The following is a 17,624-nucleotide window of genomic DNA, read 5'->3' as shown; positions in this document are numbered from 1 at the left end:
TAACGAACTCCTAAGTGATACAGATACTTGCTGCTGTGTGTTTCAGTAGCGAGGCGGCGGGGAACAGAAGCAATGGCGATATGCAGGTGCAGTCAGTACAATCCAGATGAAGGGAAACTCTTCACGACCACCCAATGTCTTAGACAACAGCTGGGGGGGAAACGTACGGATTTCCTAGAGAACCCTCACAGCCAGGTGCAATGCATACACTTCATTCAGATCCTACATCAGAGTGTAACCATACTCTTTAGGACAAATGTGGAATGGGAAACACTGGCTATTTGCTGATAGTGGGACTTATTGTTGGTTGGGGGAGACGTTGATGTGATGATTATGTTTCAAAACGTGAGTCTTCGGGAGGCCACTCTTTTAGAATTCCGTCTTTTTTATGACCTTCTGGAAAAAAAGTAAAACTGAGGAAGAGGAGACAGATCTGTGGTTACTTGGGGGGAGTAGAGGGAGTTCACTGCAAAAGGCATGGGGGAATTTGGGCCATGGGGTGGTGGTGGCGGGAGGGAGGTGATGAGTGTCCTACATCCTGATTGTGGTGGTTGTTATATAACAGAGTTTATAAAACCTCAGGCCTATACCTTGTAAAGGTAAATTTTACTGCATGCAAACTATACCTTAATAAGCCTGACCGTAACCAAAAATGAAAAAGAAAGCATTGTTTAGAGACATACACTGAAACATTTACAGACAAAATATAGCATCCAGTCTTGCTTTCAAATAATGGGGGAGGGAGGGCGCCTACCTGGCTGGCTTAGTGAGAAGAGCATGATCTTGGTGTCATAGGTTCAGGTCCTATGTTGGGTGTAGACACCACTTAAATAAACTTTAAAAACAAAAGAATGGGGGAGGGAGTTGGTTTGGGGGCACAGATGGAACAATACTGGTCTTAAATGGATAATTGTTGAAACTGGGTGATGCACACATTAGTGCCTCTACTTTGCATGTGTTTAAAATTTTCTGTAATAAGTTTTTTAAAAGCATTGGGCTTTATGAAAAAGGGGGACCACAGGAGCACCCATATAGCCGAGAGAACCAGAAAGGCGGTCGGAAAGCAAGGGCGAAGGGTTCAGCCCTTAGCAGTGGGTACCACTAAAGCAGCAATTCCGGTTGAACCTGTGGTTGTTACCTGTCCCCTTCATTCCAGAGGGCGCAGGATGGCAGGGAGTTACCCTCCCCGGAAGAAGCAAATGGTGAATGGCTGAGGGTATCCTCTCTGGCCTGTGCGTGAGAAGGCCCTTTCACCAGGGAGGCTTTGGTAAACAAGCTATCAGCAGCCTGGGTGGGGTCCGGGTAGTGCTGTGGCCACAGACTCTCTGGAACCAGGAAGCTAGAAAGGTCAGGGACTGGTCAGTGCCATGCCTCCCAATCCAGGGTCCCCCTTGGGGCTGGGCTCTCCGATTCCTGAGATGTGCCGTGAGGGAGCTGACCCTGGCATGTCAGACATCACATCCACTGGAAGGGCCGCTTCCCAATGACCTATAAATGTCAAGCTTCCTTCACTCTTCTGTGTCTTCAGCCTTTCAAAGACCAAGAAACAGCTTGGGGAAATGGAGGTGAAGTAAGTCAAGATGGAGGAGGCCAGGTTGGGGGTAAAACATAAGGGCCAGGTGACATACATTTGGCAAAAAAGAAAGGCACACAGATCTGCCAAGAGCTTGAAGAAGAGTTACAGGACATTCCTTTAGTATAGGAAAGACTTTAGCAAATCTCAGCCTAAGAAAAAGGCAATCGAGTAGAGAAACAGATTTAAAATGTAAAGGAAAAATAAAAGGGTAATTCATGAAACTAGATCCTGAAGGAGATGGAAAAGTGGAACTGAAAACTCAAGATCTTGCAATTTACCTGGAGAAGAGAAAAGAAAGTCATGGAGTCGATGTGTGTTGTTTTATCTGTCCCAGCGTCTCTCCCTTTTCTGGGACTTTCCACCGCTTCTCTGATGGGGCTGTGCACCTCCCACCTTCCTCTGCCCCTACACCATTCAGATGGCTGCCATAGGAACGGTCATGGTAACACACTGTGATCCGACTCTGTGGCTAGTGTCCATTGGTCCAGGAGTGGGTCTTGACCCAAGCTGGCTGATCAGAATGTGTCAGTGGGAATTTGGAATCAGAATTGAGCTCTTCAGCTCCACCTGGTTGCCTAATGGAATAGAGATTTGAACCTGGGCCCTACTGATGACCTGTTCCACCAGTTGGGTGGAACAGCTGGCAGAACAGCTGGCAAAACATAAATGAAGCAGTACGGAAAAGAGCTGTCCAGGCGATTAGTAGTCCAAATGGAAAAGAAGTCCCCGGCTCCAGCTATGCCCAGGGACCTAGCCACATACAAATGTTCCCAAGACACCCCAGAGCCTTTATAGTGAAGTTACATTTTTTCTTAAGCTAGTTTGAGTTGGGTTCCTGTGACTTAAAACCCAATGTCCTAACAGGATTCTATGCCAAGGAAGAGGGGAATGTAGAGAATATATATGAATGCCTGGAAACATGTTGAGGATGAGAGAAAATTGGGGCAGTTCATACTTCTGAAAGAAGGGGGGAAAAAGTCATTTAACTAAAAATGAGTGGTCCAGGTGAGGTCAGAGGCCTTGAAGACAGTGAAAAAGATTGAAACCAGTGTGAAGATCATCCTTTTTCACTAAATTCTCTAATCGTTTTAACAATTGGAGGTGAGGATCTAGTATATTCTACAGATGGGGACAGTCATTGCTAGGAAAGTTCCAGATTAGACACCAAGAAGGACCAAGAACTTTAATCTTTTGTATTAGCAATCCAGGCTGGGGAATAAATGATCTAGACGTTTGGGGACACCTGCCCCTCCTCTCAAGTGTGCAAATTGGAAGAAATTTAATCCTAGAAATAGTTGATGATTTCCAAAATGAATGGACACGTTACAATTTCTTTTCACATGAAAAAGTTGCTAACATATTTTAGGATGAGCTTTTTTTTTTGTTTTCGCCACCAAACATTAGACCACTCCAGAGGAGGCAAGTTTGCTGTATTTACCCATGTTTTGCTACATCCTTTTCCCCTAATATGCCAAGCTTCATTCTTTTGTCCTTTACTTTCTGTTTAAAAATGTCCTTTTGCCATTCTTTTGGAATGACAAATTTTAAAATGTTTAAATTCTTTACATATTCTTTCTTCTGAGGATATCTTGTTCCCTTCCCCCCCCCACCCCTGAACCCATGAAAGACCTGTGTTTTTGGGTAAAGGGTTCTGTATTGAGTTCTTTTTTTCCCATTGCTCAAAGAAATAGTATACCTTTCTAGCCTCCATGGTTTCTCTTTTTGTTTTTTTATGTTTATTTATTTATTCTGAGAGGGAGAAAGAGGGAGGGGGAGAGGCAGAGAGAGGAGAGAGAATCCCAAGCAGACTCCGCACCTGCTAGCTCAAAGCCCAATGAGGGGCTCTCAGAAACAGAACCGTGAGATCATGACCTGAGGCAAAACCAAGAGTGGACATTCCACACCTACCAAGTCACCCAGGTGCCCCTAGCCTCTCTGGTTTCTGATGAAGATCCCACTGTCATGCAAATTGTGCTTCCCCTAATAAGTAAGATATTGTGTTTCTCCAGCTGGTTTTAAGATTTTTCTTCCTTTGTCTTTGGTTTCCAGAAACTTAATTATGCTGTCTTGAAGTGAATTTCTTGGGGTTCAGTCCACGTGGAGTTTGCTTAGCTTTTTGAATCTGTAGATTTATGTATTTTATCACATATGGGAACTTTCCAGCAATTATTTCTTCAAGTACTTTTTAAGTCTTGCTTTCTCTCTTCTCTCCTTCCAAGACTCCAACGACTTAAATATTAGATTTATAGGTTTTTATGGTAATCCCCGGGTCCTTTAGGCTCTGTTCATCATTTTAAAACTGATTTTATCTGTTGTTCAGATTAGGTAATTTCTATCATTCTATCTTCTAATTCATTGATTCATTTATCCCCTTCATTCTGCTGTCAAGCCCATCCACTGAGCTTTAGTTATTGCATTTTTTTTTGGTTCTTTTTTTTAAAGTTTATTTTGAGAGTGTGTGTGTGTGTGTGTGTGAGCATGTGTGTGCACAAGTTGGGGAGGAGCAGAGAGAGAATTCTAAGCAGGCTTTCTGCTGTCGGTACAGAGCCTGAAGTGGGGCTCAATCCCATGAACCATGAGATCATAACCTGAGCCAAAATCAAGACTCAGACACTCAACTGACTGAGCCACCCAGTGTTCGTGTATTTTTCAAGTCTAAAATTTCCATTTGATTCTTTATAGCTTGTATTAGGATGCTGAGACTTTCAATTTCCTTGCTAAGTCCTTCTATTCTTTTTCATTTATTTCAAGCTCAGTCTTTTTTTTTTTTTAATGTTTAGTTATTTATTTTGAGAGACAGTGTGAGCAGGAAAGGGGCAGAGAGAATCCCAAGCAGGCTCCTCACTGTCAGTGCAGAGCCTGATGCAGGGCTTGAATCCACAAACTGTGAGATCATGACCTGGGCTGAAATCAAGAGTTGGATGCTTAACCGACTGAGCCACCCAGGCGCCCCTATTTTGAGCATAGTCTTAATTGCTCATTGAGGCATTTTTATCATGGTTCCTTTAAAATCATTGTCAGATAGGGGTGCCTGGCTGACTCAGTTGGTAGTGTATGTGACTCTTGATCTCAGGGTTGTAAGTTTGAGCCCCATGTTGGGTATAGAGATTACTTCAAAATGAAATAAAATAAAATCTTAAAACCATTGTCAGGGGGCGCCTGGGTGGCTTGGTCAGTTAAGCGTCTGACTTCGGCTCAGGTCACGATCTCGCGGTCGGTGGGTTCGAGCCCCGCGTCGGGCTCTGTGCTGACAGCTCAGAGCCTGGAGCCTGTTTCAGATTCTGTGTCTCCCTCTCTCTGTGACCCTCCCCCGTTCATGCTCTGTCTCTCTCTGTCTCAAAAATAAATAAACATTAAAAAAAAAAAAAAACCATTGTCAGGTAACGTTAACCTCTCCGTCATCTGCTTTTGCAGCTTTTTTTTTTTTTTTAACTCACTTTGACATCTTCCTCATTCTTGGTATGATGAATGATTTTTCTCTATTAAAATCTCACCATTTCTGTATCATGTTATGCAACTTCGGGTCTCATTTAAACCTTCTGTCTTAGCTGGCTTTCTCTGAAGGAGGAGGAGAGGTTCTACCAGGTGGAGATACATAACCAGATTGCCCAATGGACCCAGAGAGGCGACTTTTCACTGATGGTAGGGGTAGAAGTCGAGGTTCTGCATCTAGTCTCCACTGACATCACAGGGGTTAAGAGAGGCTGTTTACTGGCCCGCTGAGATGACAGTTCGACTCCCTTCTTGGCTTTCTCTGACACCCCCCCCCACCCCCCGCAGGCAGGATTGTTTGAAAACCTCAGTATAGCCTGATAAGGGTAGAAGGTCTAGGCTTCCATTCAGCCTTTGCTTGTGCAGTTGGGGCTGGGCCATAGTTTGCTTTTCCTGTGGTGTTTGACTAGAGTAGAATGTTATTATCTAAATGTTTCTGCCCTACCAGGCTGCCCCTTTCTTGGTCCTCTGACTAGAAAAAATAAGTTTTGTGGAATTTTTGGTCTACGCCCATTGGCATTTTGAGTTGCTGGCTTCTCCAATTCCAAGTCTGGGATGTATGAGGCAAAAAGAAAATGCAGAGAACGCCCCACCATACCATTCCTTGGGGCCCAAGTTCTCCAGTCAGCTTGCCTTCTTCTGTCCACCTTTCAAATACTTGCTTTGTATATAATGTCCAAGAATGTTCAGTTGTATTCAGCAGGAGGAATAGGGAAAGGATATCTACTTCATATTCCTGGAGCCAGAATTCTAGGGGAACAGATTTTTTTTCAATTTTTTTAATGTTTATACATTTTTTGAGAGAGTGCGTGTGCTCATGAGTGGGGGAGGGGCAGAGAGAGAGGGAGACACAGAATATGAAGCAGGCTCCAGGCTCTAAGCTGTCAGCACAGAGCCTGACACGGGGCTCGAACCCACAAGCAGCAGCGAGATCATGACCTGAGCTGAAGTCAGACTCTTAACCGACTGAGCTGCCCAGGAGAACAGATTTTTATAGCAAGCTCGTGGTCTCCCCAGTACCACGGGACCAGATGAGCAGCCCAGAAGGGGAGGAGATAGAAAAGAGAAAAGGAACAAGGACAAGCTGGGGACTCCCATGTCTAGAGAGAAGAGCAGGAAGAGCTAGCAAGGCAGCAAGAAGGCAAGAGAGGTAGGAAGAAAAGTGAAGCATGTAAGAGAGCTATAGTTAATGACCTTTTAAAGGATAGTGTAAGTGAACACAAAATCCAGACTGGAACAGGTGTGAGAAAGAATAGGAACAAAGTGAAAGAAGCAAGTTGCCAAAGCCACATATTGTGTGATTCCATTGATAAGAAATGTCAGAATAGGCCAATCTACAGAGACAGAAATGGATTAGTGGTTGCCTGGGGTGGGGGTGGGGGGATAGTTTAGAAAAACAGGGGTGGGAAATGACTACTACTGGGTATGGGGTGTCTCTGGGGGTGGTGGTGAGAAAAATACTTGAAAATTAGATTGTGGTGATAGTGACCGAACTGTGGGATATATTTTTTAAAGATATTACTTTAAATTGATGAATCATATAGTATGTGAATTACGTTTCAATAAAGCTGTTTTAAAAAGGGAAGAGGGGAGGGAGGGAGGGAGAAAAAAAGAAAATGATACACACTAGGAAAAACCCGTGGAACTTTCATCCAGGGATAATTTCCCTTATATATAAAGAGTTAATAATCCAACAGGGAAAAAATGGAACAGAAGAATATATAAAAAGATGGTTCATTCATAGTAATAGAGCTATAAATTATAACTACATTAAAATAACATTGATTTCGGAGGGCCCGGTGGCCCAGTCAGTTGAGCATCTGGCTCTTGATTTCAGCTCGGGTCATGGTCTGAAAGATCTCCATGTTCATAGATTCGAATCCCGCATTGGGCTCTTTGCTGACAATGTGGAGCCTGCTTGGGATTCTCTCTCTCTCCTTCTCTTTCTCTGCCCCTCCCCTGCTCACTCTCTCTCAAGATAAACAATAAAAAAAATAACATTTATGTCCTCTATCAGACTGACAAACTCCCAAAGTGTGATAACGTTTGCCAAAACTTTTTTTTTTTTTCCCCCGGGAGCATGTCTGTTGTGTTTGAGATGATCTGTCGGGTGCTCTCTGAACTACGCCAGGTAAAAGGAAACTCTCTCATTACAAACTGACGAAGGGAAAAGGGAAAACCCTTCTCGCCACAGCATGAACCCCATAGTTAGAAATAGGTCTGGGTTTTATGCAAATGACACAATTCCTAGTCATCTATGGCTGCTTTTATGACTTTATACAGATTATGAATTAGGTAAAAGGCACTATACTATTCGTTAGACTTCAGGATCACTATCCTCAGTCCCATCACACGAAATATATTCTGACATCCCAAAGAAGCAAGACTTGCGAGTAGGTGTTTTAAACGTAGCTAATCTACAGCTACAAAGTTCTACGCTTAGTAGCATTTACCTTCTGGGGGAGTCTTCCAGTGCCCAAAGGATAAAAGCAGAGACTGGAATCAGTACAACCTATACCCAGAAGTCTGGGCTGTAAAAGCCATACAATTTGCAGCACAGTGAGAAGATGCCCTTTCCTTCACACCACACACAAAGTATGAATTATGCTGCCTCTCTCTTGTTCCAGTGCATGGCTATCCCGTCACGTTCTGCTCTGTTGGTCAAATACTGAGTGGCTCTGCTTCCAACCAGAGGATCCAGAGGTGTGCAGGACGCCAGTGAGAACAAACCGACAACAAACCCTTCGAGATAGTCAAAGCAGGACTCCAGGCGTCTTTAAGGATGCCCAGGCTGATGACTCCCTGATTGTTGATGTTGCACAGATTCTGGTGCAGAAAATAGACTTAAATGGATCATCAGATGAAAATGAGATGTCCGGAAAAAACTCAGAACCTGGTGGGCCAAGTGTAGTCGGTCTCCGTTCATAATGTTGTCTCCCTTAGGCCCAATGCCACAGTTAGGAGAATCAAGGGCTCTTTCGGCCAGGTTCACTCTGAATTCTTTCAGCACTAGTGGATAACTTCGCAGTGGTTTTGCTAGAGACTTTGGGGTGTTTCTTCTGCTGGGTGGCAGAAGGTTTTCTTTCTTCTTCAGGCTTTAGAGCAGCTGGCTCTCACTGGTCCGCATCTGAACCACCGTGGCTGGTGCTGCAGCCCTCATCATCAGATCTCTGCCTATCCCCAGACATCTGGGTGAGGTCATTTCTTGGAAAACTCTGCCAGCTGCCCTGCCCGCTTGCACATCATTACAGTATGTTGGGGAGTGGGGAACCCTTCCTTAGGGAAATAGAGGCAGCTGGGGAGGAAAGCGGGGAGGCAGAGGGAAAAAGAAGTCAGGGAGCCTTTGGCCAGGGAGTATGGAACATTGGAAGTTGGAAGAGGGCTGTGCAGTGTTGTCCCGTTGCCTTCGGAGAAAAGGGGGTTAGGAGCTCGACGGGGTAAGGGCATGTGCTCTAGCGAGCTCCCCAGCTCCTCCCCGCCTGCAGTCCACAAGGTGCAAGAACATTCGCCAAGACTTCAGGGGAACAGGCATTCTCCTAATGGTTAGTGGGTGTGTGAACTGCAACAACCCTCTGGAGAAAAGTTTAGCAGGAGCTATCAAAATTACAAATGCCATACACTTAGACCAGGCATATCTACTCCTAGTCATTTAACACTTTTTCTTCCAGACATGGGAAATGACTCACATGCAGGGTCATTATATAATTGCAGCTTTCTTTGTAATACCAATGAACTGGGAACAACTTAAATGTCAGGAAGAGACGAATAAAGGTAATGAGGAGGCTCTTTTTGTATTAAGAGAAAGTTCCCAGGGTGCCTGGGTGGCTCAGTCAGTTCAGCATCTGACTTGGGCTCAGGCCATGATCTCGCGGTTGGTGGGTTCGAGCCCCACATGGGGCTCTGTGCTGACAGCTTGGAGCCTGGAGTCTGCTTTGGATTCTAGGTCTCCCTGTCTCTCTGCCCCTCCCCCACTCACTCTGTCTCTCTCAAAAATGAATAAACATTAAAAAAAATTTAAAAAGAAAGTTCCCTGTGATGTGTTGTTAAGGGGAAAATAAAAGGGGCAGCACGACAGATATGGTGTGTTGCCACTTATGTTAAAAAGGAAGATAGACTATATTTGTACCAACCAAAAAACCAGTATCTGAATGTATAAACAAACTAATACGAGATACCTGGATGATGCGAGGTGGAGCTAGAAGGTGGGGTGAGAAAACGGTAGACCTTTTCATCATTCTTGAAATTTTAAGCATTTTTTTTTTTTTTTTTAGCAAAGAAGGGATGTGAGGGGAGAAAGTGGAAACAATAAGCTTAGCAATCTATCTATATCGTCTGTGTGAGGTGCTATAACAAAAATACCATAGACCAAGAGGCTTATAAACAAGAGAAATTTCCTACAGTTCTGGAGGCCAGGAGGTCCAGGATGCAGGCACTGGCAGAGTCAGTGTCTGGTGAGAGCCCACTTTCTCGTAGCCTTCTTGCTGTGTCCTCACTGGCCAATGGGGAAAGAGTTTCCTCAGAGCTTCTTTTAGAAGAACACTGATCCTGTTCATAAGGGCTCCACCTCTCAATCCCATCACTCTGAGGGGTGGGATTTCAGCATATGAATTTTAGGAGGACACAAACATTTAATCTATAGCACAATTATTTATGGTTTTCTAATAAGGAGGGGTTGGGGGCTCTGCAAAAAAATGGTAGCCAGAGGGCACTGTAGGGTCAAAATGAGAGTCTTTTTTTTTACTAAAGATAGGGGACATTCAGCGTGTTTTCAGGCTGATGGGGATGATCCAGACACTTAGATTGTATCATGCCTTTTGCTATATTACTGAACCTTTTTTAAAAATAAAATTTTTAATGTTTATTTTTTGAGAGAGAGAGAGAGAGAGAGACAGAGACAGTGTGAGTGGAAGAGGGGCAGAGAGAGGGAGACACAGAATCTGAAGCAGGCTCCAAGCTCTGAGCTGACAGCTTGAACCCACAAACCATGACATCGTGACCTGAGCTGAAGATGGACTCTCTCAACGACTGAGCCACCCAGGTGCCCATATTTTACTGAGCCTTTTAAGTATTTCTTTTTCCATTAGATAAAAAGTTCCCTGAAAAGGAGTACCATACCTTCCCGTCTCTGTATCTCCTGCACCTCGCCTGTTTCTGACATACAGTAGGTGCTCAGCACATGTGTGTTGAGTGATGTTATTGAAAACCCTCCCATGGCTGTCCACCATCTGAATCTGTCCGTAACATCTCAGCCCCAAGTTCAGACTTGCATCTCCTCCCCGTAGTCAGGTCAGTGTGGGTTCAAATCCTCAGGAAAGACTCCCCAAAAGCAGCACAACTTCAAGCAGATGAAGAGGAGAAAGGAAGGCCTTGCTGACAGCGGGAATGACACGAACAAAATTAGTGGGATGTCGCTAATGACCGTGATGACACGGTGTAGGGATGATGAGGGTTGCTGACATTCATTGACAGTCTGCTATGCACCAAGAACTGTTGAACTTTTTCACGTGTTGATTCATTTAACCCTGACAAGAACTCTATGAGGAAGGTATTGCCACCATTTTCAGTTGGGGAAACTAAGGCAGAGAGAGAGCAAGTAAGTTGTCCAAGGTCACATAGCTATTAAGGAATGAAAACACATGGGACAAAAAGAAGATTGCCCTAATATAGCGAGTTGATTTGATTCAAACAATCAAACAAACAAAAAGAAGGGTTTATTCTTGTACTTTTCCTGTCATTCCTGTTCCTTCCTGCCCACCACCAAATATTTCATAAATATATGCCTGAGCTTATTTGCCACAACTCTGCAAAAACATCCCTTAGTCCCTGACCCAACGGGTGAGGAATCCATTGTAATTCTTGCTCCTGGATATAGTTACAGAAATAATGCCAACGAGTTTTCCTAGCTTCATTTCTTTGATTTCACTTCCTTTCCCAAACACACTGGAGCATGTTTAAAATTAGTTTCTTTCTACAAGCAGAAATTTGCCCTTGAAATTCAGATTTGTGTCTAACGTGATTTTTTTTTTCCCTGCTTCCTTGACTTGGGCCAAATATGAGACCTAAATGCATAAACTCATTTCCTCCCTTACTACTTCTCTTCCTTTCCATATTCATGCCTCCCTTTGGAAAATCTCCCTTTTCCCAAACACACTTGAAAAACTCATTTACCAGCGAGTTAGGGGAAATTTTACTTTTACTTACTGCTCTTGGGATTACTTGAACTTAACGCTATTGAATATAAAAAAATGTTGTTTCATCAGGTTTCTCCTGGTTGAGAACCACCTGAAGGCCCTGTTATGGGCTGAATTGTGCCCCTCCCCCAAATTATTAAGTTGAAGCCCTAACCCAGGTACTTCAGAATGTGGCTAGTTTTAGATAAGGTCTTTAATGAGGTAATTCAGTTAAAATGAGGTCTTTCAGATGGGCCCTAATTTAATACGACTGGAGATCAGCACACAGGCACACACGAAGGAAGGACCATCTGAAGACACGGAGAGGAGGCCATTTACAGCCAAGCAGAGAGGCCCCGGAACAAACGAATCCTCCCAACGTCTTTGTCTCAGACTTCTAGCTCCAGAATTGTAAGAAAATTAATTTCTGCCATTTAACCACCTAGTTTGTGGTATTTTGTTATGACAGCCCTAGCAAATTAACACACGCCCCCAACTCTACACTCACCTCTTTACTGGGTCACTCAGCCTCCAAACCTGTATGTTCAACAGCCCACTGGACTGGGTACCCCGCAGACACTTCACACGCAGTGTGTCCAAAGCAGAAGCCTCTGCCTGCCCTTCCTCCAGAGCTCCCCATCTCAGTGATGGGGACAAACCAGAAATCTATGTGCCATTCTTGCCTCAGCTGTCCCTCCATTCCCACTTCTATCAGTTATAAAGTTCTGTCCATTCTACCTCTTGAATCTCCTCATTTCTTAACTTTTTGTTTGCACTGAAAGATGTCAAACCCAGGGACACCTGGGTGGCTCAGTCATGATCTCGTGGTTCGTGAGTTCGAGCCCCACATCCAGCTCACCGCGGTCAGTACAGAGGCCGCTTTGGATCCTCTGTCTCCTGCTCTCTTTGCCCTGCCCCTGCTTGAGCTCTCTCAGAAATAAATAAAACATTAAAAACTTAAAAAAAAAAAAAAAAGAAAAATGTCAAACCCAAAGAAAAATTGAAAGAATATAATGAATACCTGTATATGCCTCACTAAATTATTTAATATTTTCTATATTTGTTTCCATTTCCCCCATATATCCTATTTTTACATACTATTCTGTGTATACATACTATATATATAATAGTATATATTATTTTTTTTTCCTGAGCCATTTGAAACTCCATTACAAACACCATGGTATTTCACCTCTGAATATTTCAGCACGCACTTTTTAATAAAGGTATCCTTGCCACATAGCCTCAATATCACTACTGTACCTAGAACTTAACATTTAAGTAATACATTTTAATATACTATCCATATTTAAATTTTACCAGTTGTCCCCAAATATCTTCTTTCCCTTCTCCTTCCTTTTCCCTTCCCCATTCTTTCACACACCCTATATACATTTAAAAAAAATTTTTTTTCTTTAACATTTATTTATTATTGACAGACACAGAGCGTGAGCAGGGGAGGGGTAGAGAGAGGGGGAGACACAGAATCTGAAGCAGGCTCCAGGCTCTGAGCTGTCAGCACAGAGCCCGACGCGGGGCTCGAACTCACAGACTGCGAGATCGTTAACTGAGCCGAAGCCAGTCGCCCAACCAACTGAGCCACCCAGGCGCCCCACACCATATATACATTTAACATGAGTACATACAGATACCTCCAATTCAAATCTAATGCCATAAGGTTCTATGTTTTCTCTACATGTATGTATCCCACAATGTAAGCCCTAGTTCCCAAGACATCAATAGATACAATTGCTCTAGATCTTACAATATATACAAAATAGTTTCAGAGTTATGAGACTACTACATCTATCATTAGCAAACTTACTAAGTAAAATTTAAGATCTTTTGTGCTTCTTTTGGTCCTTAGAATATATCTCTCACCAGGAATATATGGTCTGAATATTGTATTCAAGTTTCTTGAAGTTTTTAAAATTTTCTTCTGTAATGTTTATTTGTTTTTTTGAGAGAGAGAAAGAGAGAGAAAGAGTGTGAACAGGGTAGGGCCAGAGAGAGGGAGACACAGAATCGGAAGAAGGCTCCAGGCTCCGAGCTGTCAGCACAGGGCCCAAGGTGGGGCTCGAACTCCTGAACCAAGAGATCATGACCTGAGCCGAAGTCGGATGCCTACCCGACTGAGCCACCCAGATGCCCCTCAAGTTTCTTGAAATTTTTAATCTGACTATATTTTCATTTGAAATTCAGTTAATTTGTTTATCTTAAATTTTGTGATTTTTAAAAAAATCCTTTTATTTTTAAAAATATTTACATTCACATAGAAGTCAAAACTTTATAAAAGGAATACTCAAAGTACTAATGTTAGCAAGATGGCCAAACAAGACACTCCTTGCTCATATCTGCCACCTCCCACACACAATAATCTGGCATCCATCCAGGGACAAAAGGGTCTTTGAGGGAGCTTTGAGATCCAGGTAGACTGTGAAACCCTGATGCAGTCCAAAACCAAGGAGAGCTGTTGTGAGAAGGCAAGCCTGTGCCCAGGCTGCTGATTCACCAACCGTGGTCATGGCTACAGATGCAGAAACAGCTCTGTACCCTGAGGACTTGGCTACAGCCCCATTTGGCTTTGGTTCTGTCACCAGCACCATATGCTAAAGAACTTGGGAGGAGTCACACCTACACATGCACTGGGTAATAGGCATACGGATCCCAGTCCTGGCTGCAGACACCGAGGTGGCCAGTGAACTGTCTCCAAGACACTCTTGGCTGGGATCCAGCAGCCCCCGAAAGTAAGACTGCCAAGCTTGGTCAAACTGCAGATTTTGAAATAGCCCTGGAACTGGACTCTAGCCCATCCCAGCAGCAGTCTGTGAACTCCTGCTGGCACAAGGACCTGGCAGGAGATACTCCCATCTGTCACCTGGAGATCTTGAAAGGAACCTATACATGGCTCTGACCCCTCCAGCCATGGTCACACAGCAATCCAGCCCACCCAGGGACCTGATAGGAGACAAGCCAATCCATGCTTCCACAGACAAGGATGTCCTATTTTCATTACTGTTCCCTCCACCCTATTGCCACTTGGTAATCAATTTAATTAGGTGGTCAATTAACAAATCGAGATGTGTTCATTTTATTCCCTTATTAAAAAAGTAACTTGCTTTTCTCAAAAATATATCTGGAAAACCAGTCTATATTATTTCCTAGAGATAGTCGCCATTCTTTTTACTGCAACATACCATGTTTCCTTAATTCTAAGACTCACATTCCTTTCTATTTCAGCATTTCAACACCAAAACCAGTCTTAAATCGGTGCCAAATGAATCTACCAGCCACAAGGCAGAGAGAGAAGTTGTCACAGTTTTTTCCTGTGCAGTTCCCTATTCATTTGCTTCTTAATCCAAGTGAAATACTTGAAAGAGCAGCATCATATGAAGTTCAATTCTGCGTACTTTGGATTGCAGAATTAAATTGTGCTTAAAATTATTGTGATGTAGTATTAAAACAAAAATTTGCCATTTATGCGAATGATGGCCTGTCATATACCAGACAGTGCAATTAAATGTAGTAGACACAGCCAAGTCTCTGGGGAGCAATGATAAATTTCAGGGCAAAGGTTAGTGTGAGCCATTTATGCATCAGGAAGGACAGAGGCACTAGACATTTATCAGTCCAAAGCTTTCAGCTGACTTGCAAGAGAAGCTTTTATAATTCCAGCTTTACTAATGAAGAAAAAAAGACCAATTACAAAATAGAGTTGGTGGGAATGCAAACTGGTGCAGCCGCTCTGGAAAACAGTATGGAGGTTCCTCAAAAAATTAGAAATAGAACTACCCTACGACCCAACAATTGCACTACTAAGTATTTATTCACGGGATATAGGGGTGCTGTTTCGAAGGGGCACATGCACCCCCATGTTTATAGCAGCACTATCAACAATAGCCAAAGTACGTAAAGAGCCCAAATGTCCATCGATGGATGAATGGATAAAGAAGATGTGGTGTATATATAGACAACGGAGTATTACTTGGCACTCAAAGAGCATGAAATCTTGCCATTTGCAACTATGTGGATGGAACTGGAGGGTATTATGCTAAGTGAAATTAGAGAAAGACAAATATGACTTCACTCATATGAGGACTTTAACAGACAAAACAGATGAACACAAGGGAAGGGAAATAAAAATAATATAAAAACAGGGAGGGAGACAAAACAGAAGAGACTCATAAATATGGAGAACAAACAGGGTTGTTGGAGGGGTTGTGGGGGGGGGATGGGCTAAATGGGTAAGGGGCACTAAGGAATCTACTCCTGAAATCACTGTTGCATTATATGATAACTAATTTGGATGTAAATTAAAAAAAATTAAATTAAAAGAATAGAGTTGGAATCCTGGCTAGTGTTTCTAGTCCTCAAAAGTTTTCAGGTGATTATAAAACTGACAATCAAGATTACATACACAGGGTGCCTGCTTTCAATGCTGCTATTTGACATTGTACTGGAAGGTCTTGCCAGAGCAATTAGGTATAAATGAACAGATAAATGAATAGCATTCAAACTGAAAAGAAGTTAAACTATCTCTATTCACAGATGACATGATCATATATATAGAAGATCCCAAAGAATCCACAAGAAAGCTAATAAACAAATTCAGCAGTTTTAGGAAATAAGATGAACCCAAAAATATCAGTTGTGTTTCTATACACCAGCAATGAACAATCTGAAAAGGCAATTAAGAAAACAATCTAAAAGAATAAAATATGTAGGATTAAAATGAATCAAGGAGGTAAAAGACTTGCAAGCTGAAAACCACAAAACATCACCGAAATAATTTAAAGAAGACCTAAATAAATGGAAAGACATTCTGTGTTCATGAACTGGAAGACTCCATGTTGTAAAGATGATAAAATTGATCTATAGATTTAATGTAATCCCTATCAAAATTCCAAGGGCATATTTTGCATAAGTGGCATACAATTCGTATGGAATTACAAGGATCCCAAAAAGCTAAGAGAATCTTGGAAAAGAAGAACCAAATCAAGGACTCACACTTTCTGATTTCTGAAACTTCCCACAAATCAAAACAGCATGGTACTAGCATAAGGATTGACATATAGACCAATGGAAAACAAGTGAGAGTGCAGACTCATAGATCTATGGCCAACTGCTTTTCAACAAGGGTGCCAAGATCATTCAATGAGGGAAAGAATAGTCTCATTAACAAATGCTGGTGGGCCAACTGGATATCTACATGCAAAAGAATAAAGTTGGACTCACTACCTCATGCAATATTAACAAATCAACTCAAAATGGATCAGTGGCCTAAATATAAGAACTCAAGCCATGCAATTCTTGAAAGAAAATATAGGGGTAGGGATGCCGACCTGGCACAGTCAGGGGAGTGTGGTGCTCTCGATCTCATGGTCGTGAGTTCAAGCCCCACGCTGGATGTAGAGATTAAATTTTAAGATTTTATTTAATAACATATAAGTGTAAATCATCATGACTTTGGATTTGGCAATCGATTTGTCTCAGATACAGCACCAAAAGCATGAATGTAAAGAAAAAAAATGGACTTCATCAAAATTAAAAACTATTGTACATCAAAAGACATTAACAAGAAAGCGGAAAGACACTCTTGGCCTCACGTTAACTCACCACCACTACTTCAATGAAAACAATTAGAGCTAAGAAACATAATTGGAGGGACGCCTGGGTGGCTCAGTTGGTTTAGCATCCAACTTCAGCTCAGGTCATGATCTCATGGTTTGTGGGTTTGAGCCCCGCATCAGGCTCTGTGCTGATTCTGTGTCTCCCTCTCACTCTGCCCCTCGCTCTCTCTCTCTCTCTCCCCTGAAAAGAAACATTAAAAAAATTTATTCAAGTACTGCCCAATTATGTTTTTTTAGTTTTCTATTCTCCAAAGAAGATATACAAAAGGCCAACAGGTAAGTGAAAAGATGCTCAACATCATTACTCATTAGGAAAATGCACATCAAAACCACAATGAGGTATCACTTCACACCCACTATGATGGCTATAATTAAAAAAAAAAAAAGAAAATAACAAAATAACAAGTGTTGCCTAGGATGTGGAGAAATTGGAACCCTCATAAACTGCTGGTGGAAATGTAAAATGGCTCAGCAGCTGTGAAACAGTTTGGCAGTTCTTGTAGGAATTAAACACAGAATTAACATATGACCCATTGATTCCACTTTTAGGTATGTAACCCAAAGATTTGAAAATGGGTACTCAGACATACCAGCACTACTCACAAGTTACAAGTTGGAAACGGCCCAAATGTCCATCAGTGGATGAATGAATGGATAAACAAATCTGTTGAGCATCCAACTTTTGATTTCGGCTCAGGTCATGATCCCAGTGTGATGGGATCAAGCCCTGCATCTGGGTCCACGCTGAGCGTGGAG

The 17,624-nt window shown here is 42.6% G+C and overlaps 1 pseudogene; it reads right to left on the bottom strand.

Moving 5' to 3' along the window:
• Positions 1-7,602: 7,602 nt before the first annotated feature.
• LOC124525646 (ubiquitin-conjugating enzyme E2 E3-like) lies at positions 7,603-8,256 on the bottom strand (annotated as a pseudogene).
• Positions 8,257-17,624: the final 9,368 nt, after the last annotated feature.

Source organism: Lynx rufus, unplaced genomic scaffold, assembly GCF_022079265.1.
Source record: "Lynx rufus isolate CCGP_SWC_20201006 ecotype Redwood Valley unplaced genomic scaffold, mLynRuf1.p SCAF_10, whole genome shotgun sequence".
Classification (NCBI taxonomy): domain Eukaryota; kingdom Metazoa; phylum Chordata; class Mammalia; order Carnivora; family Felidae; genus Lynx; species Lynx rufus.
This window is presented reverse-complemented; position numbering and strand designations above follow the sequence as displayed.